At 41.6% G+C, this 11,722-nt stretch overlaps 1 protein-coding gene across 1 annotated transcript in view; it reads right to left on the reverse strand.

The window, feature by feature from the left end:
* Nucleotides 1-10,694, reverse strand: part of grik4 (glutamate receptor, ionotropic, kainate 4) — a 475,420-nt gene extending 464,726 nt beyond the window's left edge. Inside the window, exon 1 of the mRNA XM_046294891.1 lies at nt 9,897-10,694. The gene's annotated coding sequence lies outside the window, so the exon portion shown is untranslated. The remainder of the gene's footprint in view (nt 1-9,896) is intronic.
* Between the last annotated feature and the right edge of the window lie 1,028 nt (nt 10,695-11,722).

Raw genomic sequence — 11,722 nt, forward strand, 5'->3', positions numbered from 1 at the left:
TAAAAAATCTATATGGATAGGATTCAGAGGGGGTTAGAGTATTGATGTTTGGGGGAAAAAAATGCGGATTCACAAATCAAAGCGATGTGAGTGAGAGGCACTCTGGGCTATTTCAGAGAAAAAATATTTAACAGTGGTGTACCAATAATCAATCCTTTCAATGTTCTTTTGCAAGACCGCCCAACAGGAGAAATTCGTATTGCAGGAATAAACCAATATCACAAACTTTGATTCAGAAGCTCAGATGGAGGTTTGCCGTCCATTGGTATGATCGATATTCATAACGGATACATCGAACAACTCTTCACTGTATCCTGATGGAATAGTACGCATTATGCTGTCATATATGAGCAAGATGGCTCCTCCATCCACTATTCACAGACCAAATCATCACATGAAGATGTACAGTAGAGAAACTTTGCTGGGAGTCATATAATAGCAAGATAAATCATTGGCGTGCCGCATGCGACAACTGATAATGATAGCAATGTTCCCTTTCCATGTCATGATCAACTAAAGAGTCTCGGCTTTGAAGTTCACTGTACATTGACACAAGGGCTTTGGGCTATTTCTTTAGAAATATGAACATTCAAGTTTATAGTGTGTGTGTGTGTGTGTGTGTGTGTGTGTGTGTGTGTGTGTGTGTGTGTGTGTGTGTGTGTGTGTGTGTGTGTGTGTGTGTGTGTGTGTGTGTGTGTGTGTGTGTGTGTGTGTGTGTGTGTGTGTGTGTGTGTGTGTGTCTTTTATCTGTGCTGAGAAGGGTCGACAGCGGTGCTTTACTGTATTTTCTTGATATGATATGAATATTCAGGATGTCTAATTTCACACTGGGTGACCATACAGAGCTAGAACTGTGTTAACTTGTTTCTTTAAAAAAAAAATTTTGCTTGAACACTCTGCAGTCTGCCCCGTATCTCTGTAATAGCATTGAGCCACTAGCCCCAAGTATCAAAGACATAGTCGTGGCAGTGGCAGTCGGAATATAAAGTGAAAGGTCTGTTTTAAAGAAGGAGAACCGTTCAATTGATGTGTATTTCTTATACAGTCACCTAGTTCTCCCAAGACGTAAACAAAGGCACTAAAAGCTGTATTCAAGTGCTGCTTAAACTGATCCCCAGAGTTGACTAGAAGACTGTACAGGTCATTCTAAGACGTTTGCTGTCTTTCTAGAGTTCTGCTACCCGGCTCGAGTCTGAAGGGCCCCGACGTTGTACATCGGGTTAGGGCCGGTTAGGGTCTGTTTCTTCAGCAATAACTGGGGTAAAGGTAAGGCTCGGGTATCACTAAATTGATCACTAACATTTTGAAGCTAAGCCATTTGCCCATGCTCTGCTGCACTGCTGCACAATATGTGACTAAGATCATAACATGGTGTCAGAGGTTAAACCTCATTAAATATATTTTTTTGTATTATAATTTGTTAAATTATAATGTTACTTGGGTTTTGTCAGAGTTTAGAATGACCAAAAGTAGCTAAGAGCTCATTTATTGAGCAGAGCCGGAGATACTTTTGAGGAGATGGGAAACTCCACTGGAATCGTATTAAGACCCATTGTGTACGTGGTCCATGCTATGCCAATGGGCAGCGCAGTGCATTCTGGGAAATTCTGGGACAAGGAGAGCTCTCCTTCTAGGAGTGAATGCGTGTAAAATTGGGTGCTAGCTCAAAAACCCAACATTAGCATGAATTTCATCAACAAGAAGTACAACATAACAAATATTTTACAAGATATGCGAGATAATTAACTTGCTATCTGTAATATTGTATAGCTTTGCAATCATGACATTACGTACACTACTTTTTTCAACCACAGCAACCCGTTGCTGACAAAGTGTATAAAATCGAGCACACCGCCATGCGGAGCTCATTGACTTTCAACCTTGCACCGTCATAGGATGCCACCTTTCCAACAAGTCAGTTCATCAAATTTCTGCCCTGCTAAAGCTACCCAGGTCAACTGTAAATGCTGTTGTTGTGAAGTGGAAACGTCTAGGAGCAACAACGGCTCAGCTGCAAAGTGGTAGGCCACACAGAACAGGACCGCCCAGTGCTGAAGCGCGTAGTGCGTAAAAATCCTCTGCCTCAGTTGCAACACTCACTAACGAGTTCCAAACTGCCTCTTGAAGCAACGTCAGCACAATAACTGTTCGTCGGGAGCTTCATGAAATGGGTTTCCATGGCCGAACAGCCACACAAAATCCTAAGATCACCATGTGCAATGCCAAGCGTCGGCTGGAGGTGTGTAAAGCTCGCCGCCATTGGACTCTGGAGCAGTGGAAACATGTTCTCTGGAGTGATGAATCACATTTCACCATCTGGCAGTCAGACGGACAACTCTGGGATTGGAAGATGCCAGGAGAACGCTACCTGCCCCAACGCATAGTGCCAACTGTACAGTTTGGTGGAGGAGGAATAATGGTCTGGGGCTGTTTTTCATGGTTTGGCCTAGGCCCGTTAGTTTCAGTGAAGGGAAATCTTAACACTAAAGACGTACAATGACATTCTAGATGATTCTGTGCTTCCAACTAGGGCTGGGCAATATGGCCAAATCTCATATCCCAATATAGGCAATTTCATATCCCAATAACGATACATACCACATTTTCTTTAAATTCAATTTATAAATAGTTTATATAAAATAAAAAGGCCTATTTATTATTAGATTTTGAATTATACTCAACAAATAAAAAGGTCATTACTCATATTTGATTATTTATTTTATTTTGAACTTGTGCAAATTTTCAATTAAGCATGTAACAAAATCTAAAATATGAATGTATAAAATCTAAAATAATAAATGGAAAACACTTCAATGATGGCCTCCCGGGTGGCGCAGTGGTTAAGGGCTGTGCCACCAGAGACTCTGGGTTCGCACCCAGGCTCTGTCGCAACCGGCCCCGACCGGGAGGTCCGTAGGGCGATGCACAATTGGCCTAGCGCCGCCCGGGTTAGGGAGGGCTTGGCCGGTAGGGATATCCTTGTCTCATCGCGCACCAGCGACTCCTGTGGCGGGCCAGGCGCAGTGCACGCTAACCAAGGTTGCCAGGTACACGGTGTTTCCTCCGACACATTGGTGCGGCTGGCTTCCGGGTTGGATGTGCGCTGTGTTAAGGGAGGGCTTGGCCGGTAGGGATATCCTTGGTTGGGTTGTGTATCAGAGGAAGCATGACTTTTAACCTTTGTTTCTCCCGAGCCCGTACGGTAGTTATAAAGATGAGACAAGATAGTAGCTACAAACAATTGGATACCACGAAATTGGGGAGAAAAAGGGGTAATTTAAAAAAAAGAAAACACTTCAACTATAGTTGCAAACAAAATAAATATAGGCCTAAAATATATATTTGGGGGTGTGGGGGCTAACCTGTTATTTTAGCATAAATACGTGTCACATATCAATTTGCATTTGGTACCTTGGGTCGAATGTTAGCACCAACTCACGAAACCTCCGTTACTCGGCCGTGTAAATTGGGGCCATGTCTTTGCAGAGGTAAGTTGTAACGGCAGCTGTTATCTCCTTCCATCTTCGTGATTCTTTGCCATATGGTGTGCCACGGGCAAAAGCCTCTAGCAACGTCTGAGTTGTTTTGAGCACTTGACTGTACTTTTTGGGGTCTCATCCGTAGACTCTCTCCGTACTGTTTGACATCATCACAGAACCCTGACCACAACATCATCGAACACCTTTGGGATAAATTGGAACGCAAACTGTGAGCCAGGTCTAATTGCCCAACATCAGTGCCTGAATTCACTAATGCTCTTGTGGATGAATGGATGCAATTCCCCACAGAAATGTTCCTTCATTTAGTAGAAAGCCTTCCCAGAAAAGTAGAGGCTGTTATTGCAGCAAAGGGGGACGAACTCCATATTAATGCACATGATTTTGGAATGAGATGTTTGACGAGCAGGTGTCCACATACTTTTGGTCATGTGGTGTTCTTTTGAGGAAAATAGGCACGTTTCTCGACTCATACCCCGACTTTGAGAAGGGATTGCATGATAATTAACTTAGCAACCGCATGACGCAGCATGGCAACATGAACGTGATTGGTCAACAGTCTGCTGGGTGGGGTGTTATACGTTCCTACATTCATTGCCCAATGGGATTCCTATCTCCTCCTTTCACAAATATATCTGGCAGAGCAGCCCAGGCGGAGCGGTCGAGTGACAGACATACAGGAGCAGTTAATGGATTTACTAATGGAGGACGTTCTTTCTGATTTAGAGTTTCGGGCAGGGCTGGGCCTCACATTTGGCAGAAGCATTCGGGCCTGGGTAGTGTAGGGACAAAGTTGCAGGTATGGGTAGGGCTCGGGTTTAAAATGTATTCCCGTGCAGAGCTCTGTCTTTCCTCTTAGCGATAGGGCAAACTAACATACATTATATCCCCAACATAAGCTGCAAGGTAAGGGCTTGCTGTATTGTGCCCAGAAAATAAACTATGAATTTATCGTCAAATCAGAGCCATATATAGATCTCTATTCATGCATCATTTTCAAATGTAAAACTGACTCTTTTGAGTGGATGGTAGATCTTTAAACTGCCCCATTAGTTCATGTCATTGAAATCCTAAGCATGTTTTCATGCCAACTAAGTCCAAACAGTGTAAAAAAAAAAAAAAACATTTATATTTTTTAATCTAACACTTTTCGGGATGTTAAAATGCTTTCAGTATTAACTTAAACAACTAAAACCAGCTATAAGCTGGTAGAAAATATAATGAACCTATATTTGTGTTTATAATATAGTATTTGAGAACTAACAATCACCAAAATAAAATCTAGACAATCAGTAAGAATTTGAAATGCCAAAACAATGAATTTAACAGTATTTACTTTACATGATTTTGTAGAATTGCAGGTTAAATTAAAAAAATGTCTCTACACCACCAGAAATACTCTAAAATTCAACCACACAGACCGCCCAACCACATCCATTTGCAAGGTTTTGTCTGGACCAAAAAGTGGCAGGGGGCCATGCCACACCCACTTCCTAAGTACCTTTTTGATCTTTTTGATTCTTTAAAATATTCACAAAGAAATCTACTGCCACAAGGAAACCAATCATAAACATCTGTCTTGGACATACTAGGTGTAAAAGTATAGCTTCCGTCCCTCTCCTCGCCCCCTACCTGGGCTCCAACCAGGGACCCTCTGCACATATCGACAACAGCCACCCTCGAAACATCGTTACCCATCGCTCCACAAAAGCCGCGGCCCTTGCAGAGCAAGGGGAACAACTACTTCAAGGTCTCAGAGCGAGTGACGTCACCGATTTGAATCGCTAATAGCGCGCACCCCGCTAACTAGCTAGCCATTTCACATCGGTTACATAGTTTTTTCTTCATGCTCAAGAAAAACTCCTATCATCCCTAGTTAAAGTTAAAGGCTATAACATGGGCCAACAGATGTTCCAGCTCAGTTCACATGGTCATGGAAAACTCCTGTCCATGCAAAGCATGTATGATGTATTATTATGAATTATGTACATATGTATGACTGACTGACAGAGAAGTCCTCAGACCACTGCCATAATCGACTACAGTATTTCACAGTCAAAAAACGAGATCAATATTAATTGAACACCTCTGAAATAAAAAAGTTAATTATAGATTATTAGGACTGTGTGCCGCAGAATATGATTCCTTAATAGTTTGCAACTTGAATATGTTACTGATTGGTTGCAGAGGAAATGAAAACAGATTGCTGAATCGTATTGAAGTTGAGGTTATGGCAAAGGCAGATCATGTGTCTACGTCAATGTACCATGGGGAAATTAAGCATCCACGTGCCTCGTGCGAATGCCCAAGATTCAGGAGAGCCCACGTCAGAGCCAATTTGTATCGGACGCCTTTGAAATGTGATGCACTGCTCAGTAGGTCTTGGTGAGGTGCCTACTGGCTATCCAGTTCAATGCTACAGGAGACAGAATCAATATGTCTCACATCCTAACATAGCAGATCCCACATGTGAACGCTTTCAGACATTGATTTCATTGATCATAGCTTGTAAGCGCAAACATTGTAAGACATACCTGCGTACGTTAGATTGTATACGAACGAGCACAATGTGCGCAAGACTGTCGCAAATACGAAACACAGAAACAACCAGATGAGATCCAGCCATGGTAACATATGTTACTATAACATAGCATATGTTATAATTAGGCTATATATAACATGTTTATGTTGATTGTTCCACGAGTGTGACTGAGACCCAAGTGACCCAGCTGGTAGTCTCTATTCTGCTCCTATCTATCACGGTCATCAGTGGTTGACATGGACTTTTAGGGACCGTCTTAGAAAGCCAGTCATCCTGGCTGAATCATTTCATAGAGCACACTCACAGCTTTCAGATCATTGCAAGTTAATTAATTCATATTTCAAATCTCTTCAAAGCCTGAAGCGGCCCGTCCCGATTGCTAATATTGGAATGAGCTTTGGAAACAAAAAGTAATTATGCAGCAGTAGAAAGATCTATATGCTACAAACTCAAACTCCCTTTTATGTCCTCCCTAATGACATTTCTATCACATGTATAAAGGGTCCAGAGTTTTTCCTGACAACGTGACCTGACCAGGTAAACTATAGGGCCCACAGTTTTTCACTGGTCAGGTCATGTGTCTGGAAAAACTTTTGGCTCTACACTCGCCACAGGTTCGCAGAGTTTATCATACTGACAAAGTTTTAAAGCACATTTCCATTAGCTGAGTTATAAGCTTCTCAAGCAGAATTTGTCCCCTGGGTAATCTTCGGATTGTCAAATGCCTTGAAAGTGGCCCTTGAAGTTAAATGTTGTGAATGATTGTCCTTGTCTCAAATCTGTAGAGATCACCTTCCATCAGATGGTGAACAATGGATGCAGCAGGCCTGTTAACCTTCACTACGCTAGGGAGTTGTGCCTCGGTGTCCAATCCATCAATTGATCAAGCATTCAATGAGATCATGCATCTTACTTCACCTTTCTGTCAGCCGGTGCAAATTGCAACAACACACAGGTGTTTGCTCAGGCAGTCATCCAGCAGAGGAAGGGCTGAAAACTTCATTTGGATTTTGGGGCTGTAGCTGTTTTACCTTAACATCTTTATACTCTGAGGAATTATTGGTGAATATTTCACGAAAACAATTTCCTGTGTGCAGTACTTTGGCCATGAAAGTTTAAGCAGATAATCCAAGGATGGCCCATTCAACCTTGGAGAGTCTCCGCTAGTGCACAAATGGTGGTCAGAGAGTTGGACTTGGGGCCATTAAGATGCAGTGTCAAACACATGAGGGACAGTGTTAGTGTATCCTTGAGCAAATTACTCCACCTGAAATTCAACAGCAAACAAACCGGCAGAATTAATATGATAAATGTGACCTATGGGAGGTGTCGGCTATGCAAATAGATAAATCATCTCTGGATAAAAAGGGCCCTATTTAATGCATACTGGGTGCATGCAGTGAGTGTGTGTGTGTTGCATACCTGCATGTGTGCGCACGTGCCTGCATGTGTGTGTGTGTGTGTGTGTGTGTGTGTGTGTGTGTGTGTGTGTGTGTGTGTGTGTGTGTGTGTGTGTGTGTGTGTGTGTGTGTGTGTGTGTGTGTGTGTGTGTGTGTGTGTGTGTGTGTGTGTGTGTGTGTGTGTGTGTGTGTGTGTGTGTGTGTGTGTGTGTGCACCTGCACGTCCATGTGTGTTTTCAGCAGGCTGCCAGAGAAAGGGGAATGCGGATGGCTGGCTAAATTAACTCAGACAGATGTTGAGCACGATAGAGCTGGGCCCTGCCCACTTAGAGGAAATGGGACTTTGTTAAGGACTAGTGACTGTCACTCTGTCCCTAACTGTTCAGGGGAGAGTGGGTGATGATAATTAACCTTCAACACAATCATCCCAGATAGCTGGGGAGGAATGTCATGGGCCCCGTGTGGGCCTCACGTCCAGTACACCGCACGCAGACGCATGAGCACACACACACAGACCGGCAGTTGTAGATTATCCATCTCAATTTAACACTAAGAAAAGCCCATATTTTCAGAACTCAGACATGTGGCTTTTCTTCTCTGGCTGAATGCAGGTCTTAAGCCATGACATAGTGTAGTAAGACACCAAAGGCCTAATATGTCTAATTGGTAGGCTCTAGCTGCTCTAGAATTAGTTTGATGAAATGCAGAGCAGTGTTTTCCAAATGGTGGCTGGTGAGTCAAGGATAAATCTGGGATTATGGTTAGGAAAATGATTCTATCTCTTTGAGGGAATGTAAGAACTCTTGAATGGCTTTAGGTAAACCCAAAATCCCAATGCAAAAAAGGTTTTGGAAATGGATTAGGAGTATGTACACAAAGGTGCACAAATGTGGTCCACAAGGGGGTGCCAAATAGCCTCCTAAACCACCAACTAACACCCCTGAGCATGCACCCACTCTCTCCGTGTCGCGCGCTCTCTCTCTCTCTCACACACACACACACACACCTCGGAGATCAATCAAGCAATTCAAACAGATGAATTTGATTGACAATATCCTGCGAAATATGTGTGTCCCTTATTCTAAACCTTCAATCATCAGATAAGTGGATGGAATAGATGTGCAAGGGAATGTCATATACCGTATGAGGCTCTCAGCAACGGCAAAGCACAAAAATATATAAACGAATCAATGAATGAATCAGTGAATACCAATCAAATCGATCAATTACTCCAGCTAATTAATATATTATTAATTATATTATTCATGCATCAGAGCCTTGTGAGCATAGAGGCTGTCACAGGTGAGGCTTCCTAATCAGATGTATGCCATCTGTGGTCAGGGCTACTTTTTTTGGAAAGGGGGGGGGGGCTCACTGACAGTCACTCAATTAGCCCATGTCACCAAACATGTTTAGAGTGGTAAATTAGCTATCTAAACCTCATCTGCAAATGACTGGCCGGGCCCTGACCTCCAGGGGGCCCCCATTGATTTTGTTAGTCACTCTCACTCAGATATCATATTAACATGGCACAAGTCATGGCAAAATATACAGAATTGCAGGAGATGAGCTTTTAAACTGCAAAAATGTCTCTCCACCCCAAAATGTGTAAATTGCAGAACATTTTCGGAAAAATTGCTAATGTTTCTCTCTACCCTATGACAAAATGAGTAAAATGTTCTTATAAAATAATATAATAAAACTGCAACATTTTCTCTATGCCCCATGGCAAAAGGTGTAGAATTGCAGGAAATTAATTTTAAAACATTTTTGCTCTCCACTTTCCAAAAAATGTTTTGCCAGCCAGGTGGGGCCCCCAACCAATTCTCGATTAGGGCCCCCAAAAGGCTAGGGCGGCCCTGTCTATGAGAATCTGCCCTGAATGACACTTAATAATAATAATAATAATAATATATGCCATTTAGCAGACTTGTATCCCAAAGAAAGACAGTTTGCCTTCCAACCAATTTTGTGGCTGGAATTTTCATTGGGTGTTTATTTTTAAACTCTATAGTACATATATGATATGCCTTCATGCCTCAAACTTCAAATAGGCTTAGCTTAACTCAGTTTAAAACCCCATTTAGGTTACATTACAAAAGCACAAATGCAACAATTTACTTTTCAGAGGGGATAGGTGTGTGAGACAATTCCTATAGGAAAACATTTGATTAACTTAATTCACCATAATTGAGATAGATAGGGAATGAATGAATGAAGGGGAGGAGGGGGGGGGAGGCAGATATTATTCAATTGACGCAACGCCGACCCATTTGAGGGACCGATAAGGCATCTTGCATATGCTATGGACATTACATGATGTGGTCTTATATTCACAATGAACCCTATTAACCGTAAACAACACATAACGAAAGTCAATAGCCTACCATTGCTCAAAATGATTATCTCAGTAGAGCAGTACACAAGCAGTCATTGTAGACTTGTACACTTTCTTACCTGGCTCTCCAACATCAATCGACGTTTTTGCTGTTTTAGCAGTGCTTCTCCTTATATCTCTTTTGGTATTTTCTCCTTATGGAACAGGTGTAGACTCGGTTGGCTTTAGCGGTAAGGAAAAAAACGGCAGCAGTTTGTGCAATGCAAGCCCCGGTTTTCTATAGCAATGCGCTTCCGCGGGTAGCCCTTAATATGGGGTAGCCTCTTGCACGCTGGTATAGGGAGAAATAACCTGCTATATGCGCGTATCGACCAGGCTACTCACTCAATAACCATTTTAAAATCGGTCCCCTTTCCGTATATCCTTGCGGTACCAGTTATATGGGGCATTGATTCATTCTCTTATATCCGCATCCAAAATAGTTGGAAATTATCCTTTACTTTTCTTTTAAGAAAATGAGTGGTCCAATTCCTCCAAATGTGAACAATTGTCGTTTCCTTGGAGTACTTTCTTGCCTTGAAATGGACAAATAGCTTGAATTTATTTCAGCCTATCTATTTCAGTTTATTCTCAAAAAAAATAGGGCTCTCCCTCCTTCCCTTTGCTCCTGCGGACGACCGGCCGTAGTTGAAAATGCTTTACCACAGCTTGAGCTTCAGGGAGGGCACGGAACGCAATGCATCCAAATGTCAACGGTTAATTCAATCTCTCGAAATCTAAATCAAGCATTTACCGAATAAACTATCTCAAATTTCGTTTTAAAGAATCAACTGAACATCAAGTGCCATCCGGAACGATGCTGGAGAAAGACGCCGCTGCGAAGTGAAGTCCCCCTCACACTAGCTTTTGGTGCCTTACTACAGTACATCCAATGTTAAAGGAATCAGCACTTGTTTCTGTGCAGTGAGTTTACAGGTGCATCACTATACAGCATATGGAGTGTTATCCCAGCGAGCACATTTGGTTCCTTGGAAGTTGTGAGAACGTTACGTTTTTGGTTTCCCATTAGTTCTGGGATCGAAGGAAGCCACGCGATTCCTGACTGGCAAAACTGAATGTTTGTTAAACGTTCTGAGAACATCAGTCAAAATGTAGCCTTTTAGGTAGAAGGGAGGTTCTAAATCATATTTAACTATTGTTCCCTGAAAGTTTTCCTGGGAGGTTTTATTATCATTCTGAGAACGGAAATTATAGGCTATCTGAAAATAATTTTATAACTTTCTGGAAACATTAGCTAAATGTTTTGAACGAAATGTTAAGGTTATTTTGAGGTTTTTGAATAACTTAAAACTTTCACTGAATGTTTAAATTACAAATGTATTTGTATATATTTTTAGATAGACCAGCTTTAATATTGCAGATAGATTGTGGCTTCGAGCAATGAAATTATCTGCATCATTTCCACCAACCCCCATATAATTTTTGTTGTAAATATATTATTCTAAATATAAATATATATATATATATCTAAATATATATAATTATTTTTTAAATATTTGTTTTTCCTTCTTTATTATTTTACCCTAAACCTACCACCACTCCCCTTATTGGAGTAAACTAATGGATAGCAATACATAGGCTTCCACTTCCAGCTTACATCAATTTCACGGACAGTATATATTTCCAATATTTATCTATTGGTTGTTTTAGTCCCAGCCTTCAGCTACCCTCAACCCCTCCCATCTATCTCTGAATACCATCCAGTTTAAATTTCTAGCTGTCATATATTTTCCCACTGTGCTGTGCTCTTTCACATAAGTTCTGAACCTTTCTATTCGCATAGTTTCTACATATTGTAAATTAAATATAAACACCTTCGCTAAGAGTATTATGGTGGCGAGTTTTACACCACTTCAGCTGACGCTTGGCATTAAGCATGATGATC

This window comes from Oncorhynchus gorbuscha, linkage group LG13 (genome assembly GCF_021184085.1).
Source record: "Oncorhynchus gorbuscha isolate QuinsamMale2020 ecotype Even-year linkage group LG13, OgorEven_v1.0, whole genome shotgun sequence".
Taxonomy (NCBI): Eukaryota; Metazoa; Chordata; class Actinopteri; order Salmoniformes; family Salmonidae; genus Oncorhynchus; species Oncorhynchus gorbuscha.